The 26166-nt window shown below is 40.6% G+C and overlaps 1 long non-coding RNA gene across 3 annotated transcripts in view; it reads left to right on the plus strand.

The window, feature by feature from the left end:
* Nucleotides 1–26166, plus strand: part of Gm34441 — a 114743-nt gene that overhangs the window by 39854 nt on the left and 48723 nt on the right. For all 3 annotated transcript variants that reach the window (XR_377705.2, XR_869122.1, XR_001785262.1), the window contains exons 2-3: nucleotides 1468–1536; nucleotides 3334–3765. This is a non-coding gene — a long non-coding RNA (predicted gene, 34441). The remainder of the gene's footprint in view (nucleotides 1–1467; nucleotides 1537–3333; nucleotides 3766–26166) is intronic.

Here is a 26166-nt window from a genome sequence, read left to right on the forward strand (position 1 = left end):
ATCTTGGTCCTCTGCCTGCTTATTGATATTTCTATCCTTTTTATTACTTGAGCAACATTTTGTCTTTGGTTTTATTTTTCAAATGGGGGATGGCTGACTTTTCCCTCTTGGGTGGTTGAGGCAATACTGAAAGAGATACAGTCATAAAGTGTGCCTTCAGGTAGACTCTTGCTAAGTGTCAGTTTTCCAGAGTGACGTGGATGCTGTACATGGGTTTGGTGCATCTTGGGTTTTTTTATTATTGTTATTATTATTATTCAGTTTTCTTAATTGTTAGTGTTTGATGCAAACAGAAGCAAAAGCCACCTGTTTAAATAGAACAGGGTAGGATATAGTGTCCTCATCTTATTTCTGGTAATGAAGAAGACAAGCTTACACAATATTAATTACTCCTTGTCAGCAATACAGTAAGGAGGACAGAGCTGGACACCCACTGAGTCACCATCATGGGATGGCAGGGGTTTGAGCAGAGTAGATATCATGTGTCACACTGTCACTGTCATTCTGTCATTCACTGGTGACTGGGGCCATATGAGGCCCAGAATAGTGCACAGCTGCTCAGCGCAACAACCAAACCAAAGAACATGGCAAGAGTTCATGTTGGGCTGGGCTTGAAAAATTCAGCATAATGTTTTCCTTCAATAACAGTGTGAAGAGACTTAAATTCTTCAATTTATATGTTTCGGTTTTGTGTTCAATTTTAAAGATGCCATATCATTATGTGGTTTTACTTTTCAAAATTGTGTTATTGGGAGACTGAAAATGTTTGTCTGATGATGAGCGAGTCCTTCTACCTGTGAGCCACTAACCCTCTCCAAGGCAGAGACAATATTTTAAGAAGCAAGTGTCATAGCACTTAACTCTATGCAGCTGCCAAACTGCTGGGCTGGTGATCAAACTTAGGGGATAGGTATGAGTTTTGTCAGAAGGAATCTCTGGAAATTTGGTAAAAAAAAAAAAAAAAAAAAAAAAAAAACCAACCCAAACCAAAAAACCATAAAAAAAAAAACAAAAAAAAAAAAAACAGCTGAATTAATTTACAGCCTAACGGCATTTGATCATAATTTCTCTTGGATGTGGTTTCTTGTTGGTAAAATATAGAAAAAAATCGCATGTAACGTCTTAGAGCACATGGAAAGTACATTCTCATGAAATGTACATGATTATATAGTTAAATATTTATGGGAACTTTTCATTTTTTCTTTTGCCATTCAGCCTGCTTTCAAAACATTCAAATATATTTGGCTTTTGTAACTTTGTTAATTAAACCTAAAACAGATGGAATTATAGAAATCTCAGGGTTTAAAATATCATCTTAATTGGTTTACAATCTATGTGACATGGAGTGCCACTCATAGTGTATAAAACAGATACTTTGGCTCCAAAGATGTGGCATGCCAATTAATTTTTCTTCTACTCTTTCAATTAAATTTTGTTCCTTTCATTATGATGTCCTCTTTCCTTTAGCTGGCTCCAAGAGTGTGATCTGCCTTAGCTGTGAGATGAGATGAAGCTTGGTAGCCGGAAGTCACATGGGTGAGCTTCTTTCTGAAAGAAGTTTGGGAGGATGTGAATCTGCTGTTCTAAGGAGAACAAAGGGTGCGAGCACAGCTTTGAAGCAGCACATGAGGTCACCTTGGCCCCAGCTGAGGCTAGCCCCTCTGACAGTGATTGTCTAACACACACAGGTCACCTTGGCCCCAGCTGAGGCTAGCCCCTCTGACAGTGATTGTCTAACACACACAGGTCACTTTGGCCCCAGCTGAGGCTAGCCCCTCTGACAGTGATTGTCTAACACACACAGGTGACCTTGGCTGCAGCTGAGGCTAGCCCTTCTGACAGCGATTGTCTAACACATACAGGCAATCCCAGCCCTTCTGCTTTTCTGGAATGGTATTGATTTCAAATACTCTTTCTCAAGACTCCACTAAGAACATTAATCTGTATCAGGCCTGTGTTCTGTTGCATCTGAACTGGCCCAGTAGTGGTGACTAGATATTGGTCTGGGGAGGTTTGAACAGGATATTTCATGTGTATCTAGGAGCCTTAAGATCAGGCATTTGGTCAGAATCTCCCAGTCTACTATTGATTATGATTGTGAGGCCCACAGCGAAGGCCTCCATTAAGTAAACCCACTTTCTCCAGCAAAGGGATGGTCATTAAAAAAATATCACCCTACAATTTTTTTTTTTTTTTGCTAACAAAATTAAACCCGACTGTTTGTTTCAAATATCTCAATTTGCCATTTAGATGTGATTTTAAACCCACCATTCCCCCCCCCATGTTGCCATGGTAACAGGTTTGGGCCCTCATGGGTGACAGAAAACCACCATAGTACCAGTTCTTGTTTGAACACACATGTTCACTGGCTTTCCTTCTGCCTTGAGGCAGGAGGAGCGGCAAGCCTGGAATCACCGCCTCCACAGCAAGGTAGATCCCAGCATCAAATAGCACTCAGAGCTGGGAAATCGCCCACAGCAGGGACAGATTACCTCTTACAGTCACTACAGAGAACATTCACATTCGAGCTTTAATGATCCCAGATAGAGCCCTTCTCCTCCCCACCAATGTGACATTTTGCAGACATTTTATATATCAAGGAAATATTTAATTGAAACGTGTTTCTGAGAGTGCCTACCGAGCTGGCTCCAGGCATCTTCCAACATGGCAGGGGTCAATTAAAAGAACCAATTGAGTGTTTTTTGACAACTTTAAAATATTTTTATAAAACAAGGCGGGGGAAGGAAGTGGACAAAAGTAAGGTGGAATCGCACGGAGCGTGACTAATGGCGCTCGCATGTTAAAGTCATGGGGAAAATGTCCTTGGAAGACAAATGAATTTTCAGCAGAATAATTAACTTAATTAACAAATTTGCATGCATATTCATCAGGCTATTGAAGTCTTTCCAGCCCAGCTTGATGAGCGTTGGTGTAATAATTGTCTCATTTACATTCTGCAATCTACTACAATTTAGGGCATGCAAAAAAGCCGACCTCTTCCCTTTGACTTTCTTTAGGACCCACGCAGTCCTAGAATCTTAGCCTTTGCCCACTCAGGAGCCTTCAGCTCAGGCCTTTGGAGAGAACCCCCAGAGATTTCACCATGACTTCCCATCCCCCACCCCTCCCTGCATCTCCTTTCTTTTCTTTTCTTTCTTTCTTTCTTTCTTTCTTTCTTTTTTTTTTCCCCCCTTTTGGTCCAGGTTTTTTTTTTTTTTTTTTTTTGCCTCTGCTTGCTCTCCTGGGTAAATCTTGGCACCAGTTCTGACTTCAAATCTCTTGGGTCGCCAGACTGCATCATGTAAAAATTGCCATTTCCCTCTATCTCTGCAGGGCAATCTTTAAAGGCAGCAAGGTGTGACGGCCCAGACTGGCAGCTTGGCACGTCGGAGCCCATGGATACCAGCACACGGGAATCTGGACTGTTCTCTCTCTCTCTCTCTCTCTCTCTCTCTCTCTCTCTCTCTCTCTCTCTCTCTCTGACAGCAGTCAGCAATGGGAACAAAAGGAATGGAGGGGGAAAAGCACAAATGTAGTTTTACATATTGTAGGCATATGGCCACAAGACCAGCAGAAATATATTTAATTACCAATTGCACGCATTAAAGAGAAAAACATTGGGGAGGGGGGAGAGAGACTGTAAGCACGGCAATATTATTCCCCTTTAACTTTTCACCTCTGTCTTTTCCTTTCTTCTAGTAATTGAGGATAAAAGGAAATGCGGATTAGAATTATAAAGGCTTATCTGCTGGAATCCCATCCAAGGTAATGGGGGCTTTGGCCTGACATGCTCAACAGTGGTAACATTATCTAAGGAGATGTAATAGACTTCTTTTACTGATTTTACTAATGAAATAGTTTTACAGTGGTATTTTGGGAGGCAAAGGAACCAAATTAGAAATAGACCATTTAGATCATCTTGCTGTGTGTTAAAACTCTATTTCTGATGTGACTAGCACACTAGTTCAGGCCTTGACAATGAACAAATAGTATTTTGAATTTTACATTCTTCTCCTTTGTTATGAAATCATAACAGTTGGCCCCCCCACCCCCGCACAATGGAGGTCCAGAGGTGAATCAGAGAGAGTCCTTGCACTGAGCGAGCACAAGCTTTCTGATCCAAACATGTATGTATATGTAGGATTATAACTGTGGACTATTAATTTATTAAGTGTTCCAAAATTATAAGTAATTAAAGTCAGAATCCTAATTCATGAGCTATCATGGCGCTGTGGCCCCAAGGTTCAGAAACGTGGATCAATCACACCCAAAGTCTGGGGAGCATAGATGTAAAGGGAGAATGGGGAGAAAATGCCGGGTAAGAGGGAGCTCACTGAATGCTTTGCAGAGCAAGGGACTGCTGGCAACCCATTTCCTAGGGTGCGATGAAGAACAGATGTCAAATACAGTGGGAGAGCAGACTGCTCTTGGGAACAGGGAGACCCTTGTGCTTTGGGGAAGAAGAAGGGGCAGAGAGAAGCTCTTACACTCAAGAAAGCAGATGCTAGGATTCTTCCTCCCGGTAGCACTTTCTTCCCAAAGCCCTTTTGGCTGGGGTCTCTAGTCCCCCGGCTGTGGGCTGCTATTGCCCTTGAGAGCAGAGCTGATGGGATTGTATCCAGCTGATCTTCCTTGGAGCCTGTCTCTGGACCGGAAACTTGTGATAGATGCTTTACTTTACGCAACAACTATAGTCCTGAAAAGTTTTTTGTTGTTGTTGTTTTTTTTGTTTTTTTGTTTTTTTGTAAACTTACTATTTTTGGAAAATCAACCTACATAATGAAAGCATTAGGAGGGCTGACTATTTAAAGGAACCCTGTTGTGAGTCTTTTCATACCGTACAAACCATTCCTTAATTAATCTTCCCACCCCACTATTATGCCAGCTCTACCTGGGCCTGCCTTTTAAGAGGCATATGACGATATAGTATCAAATGCATGGGGCTGTAAGTCAGGATTCAGAGCTAGTATGAGGCACTGCAGGTGCTACTGAACTGGGAATGTGCATGAATTTTGGCCCCTTCCATTGTCTACCAAAGGATTGTCCTAGAGGCCTGGGCAGGAACTATGGTTCCAGCATTCACGGTTGTCTTGTCCTTTTGGATTTTCAGCTTTCCATTTAGAAATAGGATTGCTATACAAAACAAAGAAACACATCTCTCTGGGTTCCTGGCACAACAGATATTGCTAAGGGTTAGTTTGTCCCTGCCTTTTCTGTTTTATTCACCTCTTAAAGACCACCTGAGAAAAAGACAGAAGTTCAGAGTGGTAGCAACAATCTCAGCTGATCTTAGCAGAAGGAAACATGTGAGCCAGGAGCCCTCTCCTATCCCCATGCTTCCTCAGAAGAAGATGCAGTGATACCCATCTTTTAGTGCTTTCCTTATCTTGAGCCATGAAGAGCTGACTTATTAGTGAGTTTGTAGACTTAGCCATTGGGGGAAGGTCTGTACATTCCAATATGGTAGCATTGGGCCACCTGCTTGCATGCTTTATGTGGACTGAACTCTGCTTGCTTGACTCTCCTCTTTGTTATCTGGCCCATCTCCATGGCACTGTGGTAGCTTTCACCTAAGGAAAGGTATGGAGATGTCCCACAATACCTCCCCCGTCCCGCTTCATCCTTCTTAGTCCAGTTGTAAAACTGTGTCTGAGTCAGCTTACTGGAACTTCCTACTTCTTTAGTGGCCCGTGGCTGAGGAAGGCAGGCTTGGACAGTTTATTGGTCCCCCAAAGAACTGTACAGAGCAAGTGAATCTAGTGCTCTGAATTTGACATAGTGTGTCTCCCAAACGCTCACATGCTAGAAATATCCTCAGTGAGGAGGTTCTGAAGTGGTGCAGGCAGCCTTTACAAAGCAGAACCTCCAGGAGGGCGATTAGACCCCTGAGGGTGCTGCCTTCAGGACGAATTAATACTGTCTCACTCTTGTGAGGGTAGCATATTATATAAAAAAATAAGACTGGTCCCTTCTCTCCATCTTTATTTGTCTTGCCATGTCATTTCTTCTGCTCATGGCTGTTTCTCTTGCTGTTTCTCTATGTTTTATGCAGTTGTAAGGGACGAGAGTCCTTACCAGGGTCTAGGCAGATTGGTCCCCTTACTTTTGGACTTTTAACTCACATTCCCAATTAAGAATAGAATAACCATATTTTATGAGGAATCCAGTTTCAGGTATTACAATACATAATGAAATAATACTTCTGGTTGCCTGTACATTGGAAGCTGGGGTCGTAGCTGTGCTTGGGGTTCAGGTCTCTGTGGATCACAGCATCCTAATAGTACTGGAGAGCGAGACCCTTGTAGGAAAGGGACAGCATCTCTGGCACTGCGGTAGGATGAAGGACCAAAGAGATAGCCACAGATTAACTTTGTGTCAACTTGGCACAAGACAGAGTAGCTTGGAAAGAGGGGACTTCAGCTGAGAAGATTCCTCAAATATATTGGACTGTGGGCATATCTGTGGAGGCATTTTCTTGATAAATGACTGATAGGTGGTACCAGCCCAGACAGGTCCTGGGTTGTATATGAAAAGCAAGCTGTGCAAGCCATAGAGAGCAAGCCAGGAGGTGGTGTTCCTCCATGGCCTCTGATTCAATTTTGGCAGTTAGTTCCTGCCCTGGCTTCCCTTCATGGTGGACTCTATGCTATTTAATGAAATAATTCTTTCCTCTCCTGGTTAATTTTCGTCAGTACTCTTTAGAACCAACAGAAAAAGAACTAGATCAGATCCAGTGAAGGTGTTGGAGAGCAAGACTCCTGCAGTGGGGAGACGGCAGCCAAGCACTGAAATGGGGTTAAGGACATGGTTTCTTGATGAGGAAGAGAGATCCCAAGGATCAGGGTGGAGAAACAGGTCCCAGCACGCTAATGTCCAGGCTCTGGTTCTTCCAGCCTGATAGACACCACCTGTCAACTATTCCCTTTGATCGGCATTTCTAAGAATCATGTGACCAGCTCTTTCCTTCTCTCTTCCTGATTTCTTGTTTTCTTATAGTTACTACCACATTTTACTTTACTTTTTTTTTTAATTAGGTATTTTCTTCATTTACATTTCAAATGCTATCCCAAAAGTCCCCCAAACCCTCCTCCCCCCACTCCCCTACCCACCCATCCCACTTCTTGGCCCTGGCGTTCCCCTGTACTGGGGCATATAAAGTTTGCAAGACCAATGGGCCTCTCTTTCCAATGATGGCCAACTAGGTCATCTTCTGATACATATGCAGCTAGAGACACGAGCTCCGGGGGTACTGGTTAGTTCATGTTGTTGTTCCACCTATAGGGTTGCAGACCCGTTTAGCTCCTTGGGTACTTTCTCTAGCTCGTCCATTGGGGGCCCTGTGTTCTTTTCCTGATTTCTAAGGGGAATGTTGGAAGTGAAGACACAGAGAGCCTTATAATCCTGGGACTGAAGTATTTTCGATCTTCAGCTGAAGCATATCTTTAGGGTACTTTTGTTTTATTTGGAGGCTTGGTTTTAGAAAGGGCAACATGGAAGAAAAAAGCCAAGGTTATGGTATAATAGATGCCATTTCTTGCTGAATCAGTTGTCAGAGAGCTCAAGTTTGCTTGGGGACTGCCCTGAACCATTGAAATGGTTGTAGGTTAAGAGTTTGCTGAAGTTACCTACCTGTTTAATGTACTTCTGAAAAATAGATCAGAAGAGATTCAGAGTCCTGAATGCTTACTCATTCATTAGCTTACTTGGGGTTTCTCAAGGACTTGCTCAATGCCAGGTACTGTCCCGATATTGGAGAGACAATGGCAAATGAAACAGAGCACTAGTCTCTGCTTTTCAATGACCGAGGTCTGGTGGGAGGGAGGGAAGGGGGCACCTCGTAAGTAAGGGATGACCACCTCTGGCAAGAGGTCTAAGCAATACAGGTCATGGATAACAGGGGCAGCTGACTCAGTGTAGATGGACACTGGATATTTTAGAGAAAATGATCTCTGACATTAGATCATGTAGTTCTCTACTCATATATACACAAGGCAAACAGTTGTGAATTATTTGGTCCTGTGCTTGTACTTTTAGGGCTGGGATTGAGTGATGAAAAAGTCCCTGCTCACAGTCCACATTAAAATGATTCTAGCACATCAATGTAAAATTTTATGGATTTAACCATCATGATGATGTGTGATGGATGAATTCTGGGTTAATCAACTTACATGATTCTTTATGGTTTACAAAATGTTTTCACACATCATTACAACCCACGTCTCCGTGTGGTAGCATTGAGAGGTTTTCAGGTATAATTCAACATTCAGATTCGAAAGGATGTTTCTAGTACCGGGTGCTGATAGATCATGGAAGCATTGTTTGTGCTTACATTTTTCCATTAGAGATGCCATGCTTGAGAGCCTGTTTCAGAAATTAGCAAGAAAGTCGGCTAGCAAATGCCACGAGAGACCTTAACATACCTCCATGTGCTTAAGGGCTGAGCACTGCACTTAGTAATACTTGTTTTAATGAACATGATAATTTTCTTCACATCCCATGAATCACTGCAGGACTTTTGGCAAAATGTGAGATCCTTGTGTGAGGCACAGCTAAGAAACATTACTGGATGTTGAGTGACAACCGTTTGTCCCTCTTTCAAGTCTTGTGGTCACTTAAGCTCTCCGGCCTTCTTGCCTCCATCCTCAGCATGCCTGCTGTGCACAATGGGTGCAGATTCAGTTTCCTTTATAGGAAATTACCCCACATGTATTTGGCAGACCTTGGTTATTTGGTGATTCAGAACGCTCTTAAACTGTAGCCCTACACCCTCCTCTGATTCAAGAATGTTTAATGCAGAGCCTTCAAGAAGGAACAGGTACATGCATCCATAAACACGAGTGGCTAACATGTAAATAGTGTGATTCTGCAGCTAGGATCATCCAGAACTTTCTTGGTTTCTGTTCTAGGAACCACCCTCTAATCTCCATACTTAGGCAACAAGGACTAGAAGTCATTACATAAATACAGAAACGTGCTTATATAATCAAACCTCAAGAGTGAAAAACCACTATCACCAAGAAAAACACAACCATGTAGTAATATTTAGTGTCCTCATTTGGAGCTTTCTGGAAGCCAGCCTTCACTGTAGGATTCTAGTGCAAATGGATTATGCGAATTGACCCCAGAAAGCATTAGCAAGAAAGAGGGAGATGAGACAGGAAAACAAGTTGCCATTTGGGCATCTGGGCCAGGAAACCATGGAATGGGGCAGCTTGTGCATGTGCCTCCCAACCATGCTTTCAGGGGTAAGCACCAGCTGTGTGGGCTGGCATTAATTTGATTGGTTGAGCCTAAGAACGGAATTGACCTCAGCTGTCAGGGAAAGCTTCCAACAGAAAGATGCAGGGAATGCAGATAGACATACTGCCTTTGTGGACTGACGTGGCACCAGCAGAGAGACGAGGAAACATGGACAGCCCTGCTATAGCTGTCCCTTCACCTCTTACTGTGCAGACCAGCTAGCCCTCCCTTTGATGATCAGCTAACCAATCCTCTTCCATATGTAATGGTGAGGACCAGGCTATTGGAGGTCTAAAAAGTACGACAGGATAATACTTTGGGATCATTAGCTATACATGAATACATACACGAGTCCCTCTCCATCCATGCTGGGATTTTGATTAGCTTGGTCTCATAAAGGTTGTGTGCATACAGTCACATGTGTACACTGAGCATGCCTGATGACTGTCATGTTCAGAAAACACTATTTCACTGTTGGCATCTACTTCCTCTGGCTCTTACGATGTATCTTTTTTTATGGTTCCTTAAGTTCCACAGCATATTATTCTTATGTGCAGAGTGAAGTGCAGTGTTAACTCTGCAGCCAGGCATCCAGACCAGATATCTGAGTTAGTGCCCAGGCCATGCCCTACCATCTAACCTGATCATGGATTTCCCACATGACCTATAAACACCTCCGCCAAATGAAAGTGCTTGAGTCTTTTTGCAGGAGGAAGGCTCAACCGTAATACCAGTGTTCAAGTAGCTTAACAGAGGCAGTGGGTGAGCTGAATCTATAGCAACCAGAGCTTGATGGCAGAGGGGGTGGGGCAGTTGTAGCTGTTGGCTTCCTTTGTAGGCCTTGAAGGGTGATCAGGGTTTCCTTGCCAGAGATGAAAGCGATTAAAGAGACTTCTTAAAAGACTATCCACTGTCTTGAGTTTTGATGTGAAGCTATTGGGTCCATTGTCTGCACTCTTTAGTTCCTACACAAAGTCTCACAAGAAATCTTGCTGAGTAGAGGAATGTAGCTGTTGGTCTTCTTCAACTTGAAAGAGCCTGATGAACAGGTCTTTTATACAGATGAAATCACTTTTTCCCCCTGATAGATCAAATTATTTTAGCCCCATCAGTAGTTTTTGTTGTTGTTGTTTCTGTTTCTTTGTTTTACTTAATTCTATCAGGCTCATCAACAGTGATCGTTCAGGTATAAAGACCAATGAATTCAGTCTTTATTCTTGAAGTCCTACCTGGTGTGCACAGGGAGTAAAGTAGTGTAGCTATGAGGTTAATAAGACACCGTCTCAATGCTGGATCTGCCTGTCTGTGGACACATGCTCCTGGGTAAGTCTCTTCCTTTTTGTGATGCTAAGGTAGGTTATTTTTAGTTCATCAACATTAATTTTTATTGGTTTTCATAAAATAATGTGTATGAAAAATTTTCCTTATCCCATCCCTGAACTCACATATGTTAGATGAAAGACAAAATGTCATGATAAAGAAATACACTCTAATGATAAAAAAGAACATGAAAGGATAAGAATCCAACACCCGGTAAATCGAGACAAGCAAGTGAAGTGAGACTATGATAATGAAGAGGAGTGGGCACAACAGTCACACCCCAGGGCAGCAAAACCAAACACATATCGTGAAGTGAGAAGGCCGTTTAATTTCTCTGGCTTAATTGTAACCTGCATTCTTACATGTTTCCTGTTGTAAGACACAGAAGATCGTAGGCAGAAAAAGAGCCCTGTAACCCATTTTCCCATTTCTTTCCCTCTGTTTCACTTTACTGACTGATTTATTGATTGATTGTGTGTGTGTGTGTGTGCGCGCGCGTGCACACGTGCTCACGTGTGTGTGTGTGTGTGTGTGTGAGCATGCATGCACATACCCTGAGTCTACCTGATAGTCCGTGGACAACTTGCAGTAACTTGTTCTCTCCTTTCAACATGGAGGTTCCAGGTGTTGCATTCAAGTGAGTTTACCTCTTGAGCCATCTCTCTGGCTTCTTCCTTACTATGTGGACTGTAGATAAAGCCCGGAATGTAGGCTTGTGCTAAGAGTGCTTGAAGGTATTGTTGTAGAGAATTCAGAGACATAGGTTTTTCAATAAAGACAGGCATCAATCTGACATAGAGGAGCTACAGGGCTTGGTTGGCTTATATTCTCTCTCTAATTATTTAATAGAGCTGCCTTGCTACCCCTTGGACTGCATCTGCTTCCTGTGTCTCCTCCTTATGGTATAACCAGGATTGCATTTTTAATGTACTCCTCTCATTATGCCTCTTTCAAACTTTAAGCAATTCCTACAGCCTTCATGTCAACTCTTTCTTTCTTAATTGTGTTTTCCATTTCATTTTGCTCATTCTCCTTTGCCTGAAATGGGCAGCTGTATTGTTAAGCAGATTGCCAAATTATCATCCCCTTTGGGAGTCAAATCACATAGCATCACCTCTCAAAAGCCATCTTTGGCATCTCTTCTTTCCAATGTCTGAATTCAGTTTCTCTTCTCCTGTTCTCTTAGCCAGTATTCTTTTATTATTTCCTATGCACTTGTGCATCAGGAATGCCACTGGAGGACATTTATTAAACTCTGTGTTAGTATAGCCCTACAACAAAAACAACTTGCAATCGTTATCCTATAGACTAAGGTAAGAAATAAAATAAGAATGCATTTGGTTCCATAATTATTTACATTATTTTATAAAAATTTAAACCAGTGTATGAGATACAAAATAAAAACAGAATGAAAGTAGAAAATGTATTTTATAAATAATATTAACCAACTCTTGGAAATATAAGAATATTTCCTATACAAATCTGTTAAACTATAAAAAATGTAACTCTAAAAATGTATGTTGCCAATGATTACAAATCATGAGTAAACAGTAGAAGAACAACTTGGAAAATATGATAAAGATTGGGTAACAACTTAGGAAAAAGCTGCATAAAAACATGTATGAATTAAATCAAATTTTAATAATCAGCCTAGAGAAGACCCATAACCTAAAGCGTGCTCCTGAATGGCATCAGCAGCAGGCTGGACCAACGTAGTGATTCAATGCAGTGATGCTATGACACCTAATTTTGAACTTGGCAAAGTACTTTTGGAGTTCATTGGCAGATAAAGTAGCAAAGAAAACGTAAAAAAAAAAGGGGGGGGGGAGACAATTAGAGGAAGCCAGCAGTTCAGTTTTTAAATTGTATTGAAGTTGTAATTCTTAAAATCATATTATTTGGTCAGCCCTCAGTAGCCAGGGACACAATACTCACAGAATCAAACAAATGTGGTTCAAAAACTTCTGAAAAATCTGCATGTGTTCTGAACACACAAGACTCCTTTCACAGTTTGGCAGTTATTATAAATTATCTAGAAGTGATTCAAAGAATCCAACAGAGTGAGGTCAGATCACATGCAACTGGTGGACCATTTCACTCGTGTATCACAGGTCTGGGTATCTACAGGGGTCCTGGAATCAGTCCCTGCACATAGCATATGCATGAATAGTCTACCAGATACCAGAAGGCACCCAACTATCAGAAGTGCTACTACCTAAAACGAGTGTAAAACAAAAGTGCACTTACCCATAAATACAAGAATGGGTGAAGCTGCGGGAATTGCAAAAAATTATTAAGCTTTACATTTTGCTCTTAAAGTTCATGCTGTGTACAATTTCCAGATTAATAAGTTAAACATAGAAGCAGTAAATCACTGGACTAAGGGAAAATGTACTTTGAATTTAAAACATTTTAAAAATATAAAATTTTATTAATTCTCTGAGAATCCCATACATTGTTAGAGTTTCCCTCTGTTTTCAATTTGTGTTTAATACATTGGCTTTCCAGCCCCATTCAGCATTCCATCTCCACCCAACTTTATGTCCTTTTTTTTGGTTGTTGTTATTTTTAACCCACCCTGTACAATTAGTACTGGTTACGTACTCTTGCGAGTGGCTGAGTATGTTCCAACAACAAGGGGCCACATACAGAAATAAATCTAACTCTCCCTCTCCTAGCATGTATAAATTGCCAGAAGATGGTAATTACTATGGCACATTGAAAAGACAAAGGATATAGGATGCTAGAAATATAGGGGTAGGAGGGTGAGGTGAATGGATGATGGTTTTGCCTGGAATGGTCCATGTCTCATGAAAAGACAGTGCAGAGTACAGATGTCTTATCAATGTAAATTTAAAAAACTTATTACTAATAAAAGGCAAATCCAACATAATAACATTTCACTTTTATATGACATGCACTTGAAAATAAAAGGTTGATGATGGTCTATGGAGATTTTATGTAATACAAGGAAATCCTGATTCGTGTAATTGTTCATGAAAGCAACGGGGTAATAGGATTAAAAAGGATTACCATTGTTTAAATATAATTGTTCTATACTGATGAATGCCTAATTAAAGTGTCATTAGAAATGTTAATGAAATTATGTAAAATTATTTATTTGTAATTTCAAAATTTGGGTCTAGTACACATTTTCCACAATGGGGACAAACTAGGAGTTATTATGGTAATCCAGTTAATGTAATGCTAAGCAATCTTTAAGACTGATGAAATACTGTAAAAAACACCTAATGAGTTGAAAATACATTTGTGCATAGAAAATGTTCCAAAAGAATATATTGGTATTAACTATAGGTTTAAACCTCTGAAGATAAGGTTATGGATGCTTACAAATAATTTCTCTTCTGATGTTTGTGCATGATACTTTGTAAAATTATATATAGTATGTATTAAAGACTGATTGTCAAATATGAAAATGGTAGAAAAGCTTAAAAGGCAATACATTGTTTGGCTTTTTGGTCTTGTTTTTATTAAAGTTTTATTGGTTTGTATTCTTTCAGATCCACCATCACCTTCCTTCTCAGCTCCTTTATTCTTTCCTTGGCTTTCCTCCGCTCCTTATGCATCTTCCTCTGCCTTGCTTCTGATGGGCAGGAATCACAGTGTGCGCACATTCTTTACACACTGTCAGACTGCAGCCAACAGAGGCATTTGGAATACCAGCCTCGCTCCTCATTCTCTGCAGCTTAGGAGAATCTTCCTATGTACTTTCTATGTTGTTTCTTGAGTTTCCTTTTCTGTGAATTTGTTTTCTACAGCCCTTATTTTGTTGTCTGCCTGCTAGTCCATCTATCTATCTACCTACCTATCTATCTATCTATCTATCTATCTATCTATCTATCTATCTATCTATCTATCATCATTTACCATGTATGTATGTATGTATGTATGTATGTATGTATGCATGCATGCATGCATGCATTTTGCTGTCTGCTACCATGACAGAATAACTGAGATCTTGAACTTAAAAGGGAAAACTGTTTTAGCTCAGAGTTTTTGATCCATGGTCTTATGGAATGTGGCTCTGTGCCTGTGATAGCACAGTAGACCATGATGTACACGTCAGTCAAAGGAGATCAGTTTGTGTTGTTGTATCTGTGAAGCAAAGAGAAAAAAAGGAATTCTTTATAAGTTCTTCCAGTGGCATGACTCCCTTTCTCTAGGCTTGAACTATCAAAGGCACCACAGGCTGATGTCAAAGCCTCTAACTCATGAACTTCAGAGGCTTTCTGGCCTAGACTTTGGCACTCTTTTACTCGTCTGTCTGTCTATTCATCTTGCTAATTTGGAAGTATCCTTTTCAGCCCTATTAAGCACCATTTTGCAGATCATCCCTTTCCTGAACTTTCTACAATGTCTATAGAGGAAACTAAGCTTTGACCTATCATTTTTTTAATTGTCTACCATTTCATCACTTTGTATTTCAGTCCAATCTCTGAGTTTTTATATCCCTTATTTCCTCTTTCCTTTCTCACATCTTTGATTTTTTTTTCTGAATTTCTCTGTCTATGGCAATACAAACTGATTAAGTTATTTTCTTTTACTTCGTTAAGCAAAGATTTTTACAAGTTTCTTTCTGTTATCCTTTTCCTCCCAAGTCTTCTGAAAAGTCCTTTTTCTATAATTCTTTTCCTTTTGGGGTTGCTCCATTCTCAGATGGAAACAGGTGGGAGGATGCTTAGCCCCTCTGCTCTGACCACTGGCATAGTGGCTGAGTCTCTTGGCTGGAGACACAGATGGCGGGTAGGTTGGTGAGCCCAGCAACTCACACATTTCCTGTCTACTTCTGCTCTCTCAGACAGAAATGGGATCCACTCCTACGTCCACTGCCGGCTTGCTAGCATATGAAACAGATGGACTGCATGGAAAACTCTAGCCCTGGTTTTTACTGATTCTATTTCTGTCTCCTCCCTGGCCCATAGTGCTTTATTTATGGGGACTACTATGCTGGTAGCCTACAGCCCAAGTCTTGCCCAGGTGTTTTCTGAAGAGTCGCCCTCTCTGTAGATAGGAATGGGGATCTGTGAGATGAGAAATCACCATCTGGATGTCTTAAAAAAAATATCATGTTCTCAGTGAATGACAAGCTGCTGGCTTTCTGGCCAATGGCATCCATGCACTCCTCAATGGAGGATCATGTGGTGGAGAAGATGCAGAAGTTCTTCTATAATCCTGATAGACAGTTTAGACTTTTCTTTCCTCCTAGGCAACAATGCACAAGGGGTTTCCTCCTGTTGTATGAGGCCTCATGCCAAAAAGGTCAGATTCTCGCACTTTGTTACTATATTCTTTGTTCTAGTTTTCATGGGTGTTAATGGAATTTATTACATCTTCAGTGCAGTTTGAATGCATCACTGGGGAAGGTACCACTGAAAGCTGATCCCTAGCTTAAGAGGCCTTATTTCATTCCTTATTTTGGATCATCAATGATCTCTACACTGAACGTTCTTAAGGAATGCTGGTCAGCCAGGCCAAGGCAGTCACAAAGAATGGTATGTTTGGGCTATTCTAAGTATTTAAGCAAATAACTTTTCATGAGTAAGATGCTTTTTCTAAGAGATTTTGAAATAGGTTTTTACTATTATTATTGTTGTTATAAATCAGGGTCTCACTAGGTTGCCCTAGCTTGCTTAGAACTTGCTATGTAGACCAGGCTGGCCTTGTACTCACAGAGGTTTGCCTGTCTCTGCCTCTGGAATTTTGGGACATATCTTAACTACTGCTTCTAAGATGTTCTTTTTCATTAATTTACTTATTTATTCACTTTATATCCTAATCATAGCTCCTTCCTCCTCTCCTCCCAGACTCACCCTCCCACTCCCTCTTCTTTGATCCTCAGCTCCCCTTCTTGGAGCACTCCCCCCACCAACCCTCCCTGGCAGATCAAGTATCATCAGGACTAAGAGCATCCTCTCCCACAAAGTCCAGACAGGACAGCCCAGCTAGGAAGAATCAGAAACAGCCCCTGATCCAATTATTGGGGAACCCATATGAAGACCAAGCTGCATATCTGCTGCATATGTGTAGGGGCCTAGGTCTAGTCCAATCATGCTCTTCAGTTGGTGGTCCAGTCTCTGTGAGCCCCCATGGACCATATTAATTGACTCTGAAGGTCTTTTGTGGTATCCTTGACCCCTCCAGCTCCCTCAATCCTTCCCCTGACTCTTCCACTAGACTCCCTGAGCTCTGCCTAATGTTTGGCTGTGGGTCTCTGCATCTGTTTCCTTGAGCTGCTGGATGAATCCTCTTAGATCACACTTGTGCGAGGCTCCTGTCTTTAAGCATATCAGAGTATCATTAATTGGGCCAGGGGTTGGCACTTTCCCATGGGGTGAGAAATTGAGTAAACAGAGTTTTGACTATCATTCTTTTATTGGTCTATCATTTTTATTATGTTACATTTCAGTCTAATCTCTGAGTTTTGTATCCCTTATTTTCATCTTTCATTCCTCACATCTTTGTCTTTTTCTACTGAATCTATCTATGGCAATGCAAACTAATTAAATTAATTTGTCTCAAATTGAGCCAGTCAATGGTTGACCCCTTCCTCAGTGTTTGCTCCATCAGTGTCCCTGAACATCCTGTAGGACAGACCTTGTTTCTAAGGTTCTGTGAGAATGCTGGTGTCCCCCTTCTTCCACTGGAAGTCCCACCTTGCCACATGAGGTATCTTTCCTTTATACAAACAATAAACAGGGTGAGAAAGAAATTAGAGAAACAACACCCTTCACAATATTCACAAATAATATAAAATATCGTGGTGTTACGCCTCTGAGGTGTAACTTCAATCAAGCAAGTGTAAGACTTTCATGACAAGATCTTCAAGTCTCTAAAGAAAGAAACTGAAGAAGATATCAGAAGATGGAAAGATCTCCTATGCTCATGAATCAGTAGGATTATCATAGTAAAAATAGCCATCTTGCCAAAAGCAATCTACAGATTCAATGCAATTCTCATCAAAATTTCAACACAATTCTTTACAGGCCTTGAAAGAGCAATTCTCAACTTCATATAAAAATAATAAAAAACTAGGATAACGAATATAATACTGCATAATAAAAGAACTTTTGAAGGTGTCGCCATCCCTGATTTTAAGCTGTATTATAGAGCAATAAACAGTAACAAAACCCACATGGTATTGACATAATAATAGACAGATTGATCAGTGGAATAGAATTGAAGACCCAGAAATAAACCCACACATCTATGGACACTTGGTTTTTGACAAAGGAGCCAAAATTATATAATGGAAAAAGGAAAGCATCTTCAACAAATGGTGCTGGTCTAACTGGATGTCTGAATATAGAGGAATGAAAATAGATATTTATCACCTTGCACAAAATTCAAGTCCAAGTAGATCAAAGACCTCAACATAAATTGGATACACTAAATGTAATAGAAGAGAAATTGGGAAATAGCCTTGAATGTATTGGTACAGAAGACAACTTCCTAAACAGAACACCAACAACTCAGGCACTAAGATCAACAATTAATTAATGGGACTTCATGAAACTGAACAGTGTCTGTAAGGCAAAGGATACTGTCAACTGGACAAAATGGCAGTCTACGGAATGGGAAAAGTTCTTCATCAACCCTATATATGATAAAGGACTAATATCCAAAATACATAAAGAACCCAAGAAATTAAATACTAACAACACAAATGACCCAATTAAAAATGGGGTACAGGTTTAAACAGAGAATTCTCAACAGAGGAATCTTGAATGGCCTAGAAGTGCTTAAAGAAATGTTCAATGTCCTTAGTCATCATGAAAATGCAAGTCAAAATGACTCTGAGATTTCATCTTATACCCATCAGAATGGCTAAGATAAAAATCTCAAGAGATGGCACATGCTGGCCAGGATGTAGAGCAAGGGGAAAACTTCTCCATTGCTTGAGGGTGTGCAAAGTTGTATAATCACTTTATAAATCAATCTTGTATTTTAAGAAAATTTGGAATAGTTCTCCCTAAAGACCCAACTATACCACTCCTGGGAATATATCCAAAAGACACTCTACCATACCACAAGGTATTCTACTATGTTCATAGCAGCTGTATTTATAATAGCCAGAAACTGAAAACAACCAAGATGTTCCTCAACCAAAGAATGGATAAAGAAAATGTAGTACATTTACACAATGGAATACGACTGTGTTATTAAAACAAGGACATCATGCATTTTCAGGCAAATGGATAGGATTAGAAAAATATCATCTTGAATGAAGTCACCCAGACCAAGAAAGACATGCCTGGTATAGATTCACTTGTAAGTGGATAGTGGCCAAAAAATACAGGACACCCTCACTACACTATACAGACTCAAAGAAGCTAAGGGCCCAAGGGTGGATGCTTAAATCTCACTCAGAAGGGGAAATAAAATAGACTTTGGAAGTGGATAGAAAGAGGGAACTGGGTGGGGCTAGGGGTAGGGAGGGAAATGGAGGTAGGGATCAGGTATGGATAGAACAGAGGTGGGCATGAGAGGGCTAGAGAGAGAAAGGGATTGGTGGGAGGGGTGCATCTCTGGACAAACCAAAGACTTGGGACAGGAGAGGCTCCTAGGAAGATATGGTGGTGACCTCCCCCCACCTTTGTTTTTAAAGATTTGAACTTAAAAAACAATGTGTGTTTCTGAACTCTTCTGAACTATCTGTAGATAAAAGTATAAAAATGAATAAATGCTTGAATCTGTAGTAAGAGTTGACAGCAAAGATGATACAAATGAAAAACCTAACGCTGAATGAGTGTGTGAGGTTAGGTATATTGCATGAATACTTTTGGTGCTGTCATCTCTGCAAGTACATACAGTTTTGTACCATTTAATAGATAGAAATGAAAGGTGACAGTAGCCTTTGCTCCAGTTCAATAAGGTTGGTGTCTGTTATAAGTAATATGACCATAGAAAATGAAGCAGACTCACCTGAGTTTGAATTTCAGAGAGATCATGAATATAATGTTTAGTATGATTGTATCCCAGTATTCGGGACTTGTAGGAGGTATCTGAACACTTGTAGTGACACCTTAAAGTTAAAACAGAGAAAAGGCCGAGGCGGCCAGGTGCTAGACGTTTGGAGACATTTGGTAGATTCAGTGCCGCTGCCACTGGGAAGAGAGGAGTCTATATCTTTGCAGCAGAGCATCCTGAGATGAGCCTGGAGACTCCTCACTTGTAGTCCAAGCCAGAAGGAGGTAGCGTGTTATGTTCCTGGATCACTGCAATTGGAAGACTGGATAGAACTATGTACCTAGCAATAGACCAAGGAGGTGAGGCTCCTTTTAGAGCTGTGCCTGCAAGACAGCCAGGATGGGGACCATATTTCCTTTGGATCAGACACTGTTCCATGGAGGCACTGAGCTTCCAGATGCTTTGCAAAATAATTCCACTGATGAGTACTTTCTTCATCAATAGATGACATCAACCAAAAAGAGATACCCCTCCAATTATAGATGGAGAAGTTTGCTCCAGATGATACCTAGTAAAGGGGGGGGGTATAGAAGGTAGGGTAGGAGGAATTCCTGTGAGAACTGGCTGGGTGGGCTAGAGAAAAGCCCAGAGAATGACCAGGGAGCCTGCATACAGATCCCTCACTCCCTTGGGTGGATCTTCATTCCTTATCACATATTAAGTGGATGCTATGTAGGTAATTTTGTACTGCCCGCTAGGCAATCACTTTTCTATTTTGGGGGATATGTCAAGGGATCAGGAGACACAGACACTTGTTCTTTAAGAGCATCTCACTAGAATACATCACAGATGGTATGCCAAGCTTGGTGAGCACGAAATTGATTCTATGCTCTACTTTTAGGCGGAATCAGAAGTCTGGGGGTGGCAGTGTACCAGTATTAACTAGAGAGCTCAGTGTTGATTGGACAGCCAAGGCTCAAGAGAAAAGGCTATACTACCCTATGAAGTATGTCAAATGGGTTTGTGCCCAGTTCATTTAAAATCTTAAGGAATAAATTCATACATAGTATAAATGCGATAATCATTTGGAACATATGCCATGCCTTTTCAATTGGCCAGAAAACAGTACATGAATAGTACTAGTGAAAGCTCCCAGATGCAACCATCAAATATTATAGAATGTATTTGTTATTGTTCTCATTGTAACAACAAAACACCTGACAAAAAAGCAAGTTCAAGAAGGGAGGGTTTATTCTGGCTTATGGTTCAGTGGAATGCAGTCTATCTTAGCATGGAAGGCTAGGGGTGGTGTGGTCTTTGGCCTTGGTCAGGACAAAGATGAATGTAGTACTTGGCTGGATTTCTTCCTGTTCCCTGTTTCTTCTTCATTTGACAATCAAAATTTATTATCACAGAAAGAAATGGGAGTTTTTGTTTTCTGGAGAAAAATGTTATTGTCAGTCCCTTTCTTTCTAATTCTTCACCTCCATGGATCATGGCTATGGAAGTGTGAAGACAAGGAGAGAGATTAAAAATCTGAGTGTGGTGGTTCATGCTCACCCTAGTGAGGAAAAGGCAGAAGGGGAAGAAAAAGATGAAGGGGTGGATGGAGGAAGAGGAGGAGGGAGGAAATGGATGAGGGAGGGAGAAAAAAGGGAGGAAAGACTTCAAGTTCTTGGGCAGCTTGGGCTATGGGGGTTGGTGGTAGTGATGGTTGTGGAGGTGATAGAGATGTTGGAGGTAGTGATAGAGGTGTTGGAGGTGGTAGGGTGGTGGAGGTGGAGGTGCTGTGATGTGGGCGGTTATGGTGGTGGTGTGGGAGGTGGAGGTAAGTAGTGACAGTGGTGGTGGTGGGGATAACTGAGTCTCGGCTACTTTTCTCTTAGTAACAGAAGGTGGAAACAACAGTAGCCAGCAAAGGTGGATAGTACCATTGAATAGGAACAACATTTGAAATGGCAAGACATGAGTGAGAGATTGAAAGAGAAGCATACTTTAAAATATGCACTTAAATAAGAAAAGTGTGAAGTTGGAGGGAGAACGTGGTGAAAGAGTTGAAGGGGAATGGAGGATAGATTTGATAAAAATTCATTACATTCATGAATAACTATTAAATAAAATATTTAAAAGGAGGCATTTAAATATATACAGTATATTTACAGAGAAAAGGATACAGTTTAATTTGAGCCTTCAGTTATGGCCTTTCAATTATTTTTGCTTGTCAAAATACTGAGTTCTAGCCAGTGTCATGGTTCCATTTATCAAGTGTTACACTCATGGGAACACATTCTGTTGATGATTAAAAAGGTAAGATATAAATAAAATGTGGTATAGGCCATCAATAGATTGGCTAAGTTCATGTGAGTTGATTCCAATTTTCAACTCTGATATTTTGAGGTATAAAAAGATGGAAAAAAAGTAATTGTGTAAGATCATGAATATAATTTAACACATCCACAAATCTGTTTTATAACACACAGCATTTAAGTATAGTGACTGTGTATATAAAAGGTAATTGATAAATATAGTACAGAGAGACCAGTTAAGGCTATCGGCTACTCAATAGCTACTAACAAGGTTCAAGGTCAAGCTGACTTCTTTGACCCAGAGAGATTCGCTGCTCTGAGGCTCAACTGCCTTGCAGCCTCCCTCTGTTTGGATGCCTCTGGATGCTGGTGTGCCCTTAGATGATCCAAAGAAGTCACTGTGAAGTTATTTTGTATTTCTAGTTAGTTATGTGGGCTACAGTATGGATTCTGCACCCATTTGAGAAGCTGAAAACTTGTGTAAGCCATCAAGGTAAGGTGAACCTGCATCTGCAGAGAAGTTTAGCCCTTGCCTCTAAAGGTTTAGTCATTCAGACTGGAGAAACAAATGAACAACAAGCAGATTTATAGGAGGAAAGGCTTTTAAAAATACCTTATTTATGTCCCAAATGTTGCCTCCCTCCTTGTCCCCCCACCTAGAGTTCTTCACCTGCTTCCCACTCCCCTTCAGCTCTGAGAGTGCTCTCCAACAACTCCCCAGAACCCCCCTTCCCTGGGGCATCACATCTCTACAGGATTAGGTGCATCCTCTCCCACTGAGGCCAGACAAGTCAGTCCTCTGCTTCATATATGCTGGGGGCCTTGGACCAGCCCATGTACGCTCTTTGGTTGGAGGAAAGGCTTTACAATTCATTGAGTTACATAAATGCACAAAGCCAGTTTGTAAGGCCTGTAGGCCTTCTTCATGCAGAACTCTATAGGGGCAAGGGTATAGACAATGTTACAAGGGCAGTAAATGACTATTAGGGAACAACAACAACAACAACAACAGAACAAGCCTAAGGGACCAGCAATATCTTCAAAGCTCTTGAGTGGTACTAGACTTACGTTCTTTTCCTCTTGATATGACTTTAATATTTCTTGGGAAAAGACCTTTCCATGGGACTGAAAACAATTGCCTTCTGTGGATGCTGAGCTAGCTGCTAGGTAAACGAAGGAACTTCAGAGAGTGTTCCTTGTACTTTAGAGGAACAAAGACGACCTGGAGACAAGAAGGCAGAAAGACGGCAAAGGGACCTTAGTTTTGAGAATTCTCTAGCTTGGCTTGTCTAAGTTTCACCCTTTGGAGGTACTGTTTTCCAGACCCTGCAATAATTGCTGTAGGTGACTAGGGTGTCAGTGTTTTTTTTTTTTTTTTAATAATTCTCTGATCCTCTCAGCAGCTATTGCTAGAACACTGGGAATAATGGATAGTTATCATAGGGTCGCAGTGAAATATCAGAACTTAATACACTCCTGTAATGATCGCTATATCCCTGAGACTCTTTGGGTGTCAGGGCAAACTGAGTCTACCTGGAAACTAAGCTCTGAGGGGAACAAACCTTCCTTGTGATAGCCCATTAGATATCTCCTGCTGGGATCTTGGTTCTTTATCCTGTCCTCTCAACTCACTGTTGTGGAGATATTTGCCTACAAAGAAAGCTTATCATGTTAATTTTCATGTAAGTCAGCAAGCTGCTAGCTTCCTGGCCTCCTGTTCCAGAACTTAGTCTTAACACTGTCTGTACTGCTTGTGAAACCTAAGTAGATGTGAGAAGTACCTTCCACTCCTGGAGTCAACTGTTGGCATTCAAATTCTGTGTGGTTTGCATAATGGAATACATTTCACCATATATTGTATTTTAAATTGTTTTAAAAACTCATACAATAGAAACAATTTGGTTATTTCAGTGTGGAATTTACTGAGGAATTATTGACAGTAATTGCATATGTATTAAATGTACGCAAGGAGATGTTGAAACACAAAGCACATGGTGAAATAACCAGGCAAATTAAATAACAGGTCAGTCACCGTAAAAAATTACTTTGTAGTGTGTGACTGTCTGTGCATGTGTGTAGAACAGTTAGACGCGACGCTATCTGGCCAGTTTTGTGTGTGGGCACATTGTTATTGATTATGGTCATCATGGTGTGTGTGTGTGTGTGTGTGTGTGTGTGTGTAAAGCAGTTAGAATATATCTGGCCAGTTTCGTGTGTGGGCACATTGTTATTGACTATGGTCATCATGTTGCCTATGATTATCTGCAATGTTTCTTCTTAGAGCTGAAGGCTTGGATTAGTTGGTCAACATCTCTCCATTTCCCCCAGTTCTTCATTTCTGTCAATCCTCAGCTACTCTTTCCTGACATGTGTGTGAGACTTGTTTCTCTGGGCATGAGTTATTTCACTTTACCAGCCCTCTGGGTTCATCAAAACTGCTGCATGTGAGAGGATTTCTTTCTTGTTTAAGACTGAGTAATGCTTAACTGCATACAAAGATTCTATATCTTTATCTGTCCATCCACTGATGACCACTTAGGTTGATTCTGTAACTTAGGTTTTGTCAGTAATGTTGCAATGAATGTACAAATATTTCTTTGCTATAATTATTCATTTCCTTTGACTATGCACCCCAAAATTGAGTTGCTGGATCATATGGTAGTTCTATCTTTAATTTTTGAAGAACCTCATACTGTTTTCCATAATGGATGTACTAATTTAAATCTCATCAACAAAGTGAGAAGAAAAAAATTGAGATGTCCTAAATTTAGTGACAACCCATAATAAGAAAGAAACTTTTGCCTCACTGCCTTGTGCTGAGATTACAAGTGTGAGCCACCATTGGCTTTTTACTTGGGTGTTGGGGATCGAACCCAGGCCTTCACACTTGTATAACGAACACCCATACCTTCTCTTAGCTCCTTAAGCAGATTTCATTTAGTGGCTAAAAAAAGTGTAAAAGAATGAAACAAAAGACAAATACTTCTGGTAGAAGACCAGCAGTCCAAAACACAGCTCATGAGTTCCTGGGAAACACACCCACCTTGTAGCTGTTAATCTTTAAGTACACATTGTTGATGGTTGCACTTCAACAACATTCTGATGGCTTCCCAAAACTACTTCAAAACCACAACTCAGATGTTTCCTCATCGGATCAGCTCAATCTAAGTTTAATTGTACAAAAGGGTTTAGATATATCCTAACTAGGCCACAAGCAACATGCTACTGGATCTTTCTCTAAAATAAGGATTTATTTCCATTAAATAAGGAAAGAAACCGTGGAGAGACCAAGTCCAAATAGCTATCTATGTATATTGTTTAACAGTAGGAGAAACACTTTACAGCTACGTTACAAATGGTCTTGCAAACTTTATATGCCTCAGTACAGGGGAACACCAGGGAGTGGGTGGGTAGGGGACCTGGGATGGGGAGGGTATGGGAGACTTTTGGGATAGCATTGAAAATATAAATGAAGAAAATACCTAATAAAAATAAAAATAATAAAATAGAAAAAAAAAAGAAAAGGCAGATGAAAACTTTTGTACAAGAAATCCAACCCATGCATCCATGTCTTCCTGTTGCTCTTCTTTCCAGAGTTGGTTTGACAAGTGCTGTCAGGGTCTGTTTTCCTGGCCCTTTCAGCAGCTTATTTATCTACTCAGTTCTTTCCAAGCTTTGATATCACACAGCAAAGCTCTGCTGCACTTGCTCAGCCACTTCTGTCCTTCCTGACTGCATGGAACATGTCCTTTTCATTGTCTGTGACTTCCAACACTCTTGATGTCATTGACAAAAGTCCAGAGAAATCATTTGTGCAGTTACATTGGCATATACTTTAGTAATCCTGCCCTTCAACTTGGCTTTTGTGGAATTCTGCCTGGGAGACCCCAATACATTACATGATTTCTTTCTTGTCACAGCTCAATCACTGTCCTTGCCAAATAGCAAAAAGGCTCCTTTGAGTTGTGCAGTTTGCTCTTTTGGTGGTTGGTCAACCATACTATTAGGATTTCTGGTTTTCCAAGCAGATCTAAATACCATGGGCTTTCTTGATTCCCCAGGATTTGGCTCCATGCTTCTCAGAAACATCACCCTAGGGAGCAATCTTTTTTCACATGGACCTTTGGGAGACATTAGTATATCCACATTATACTTCCTTAGAATAAAATTCTCTTGGATGCTGGATTCAATTGCTAATTTATATTATACTAGAGTTTGGATTCTATATTTGTGCAACATAATGGTGTACTTTTTTTCCTTTCTTGAATTAGGTTGTTAAGGTTTAATATAATATGGCAGTCTTATACCATAGCTATTGAAATGTATTCTCATTGCTGCGTTTCTGAAATTGTGTATAATATATTGACATTTT

This window comes from Mus musculus, chromosome 6, assembly GCF_000001635.26.
Source record: "Mus musculus strain C57BL/6J chromosome 6, GRCm38.p6 C57BL/6J".
Taxonomy (NCBI): Eukaryota; Metazoa; Chordata; class Mammalia; order Rodentia; family Muridae; genus Mus; species Mus musculus.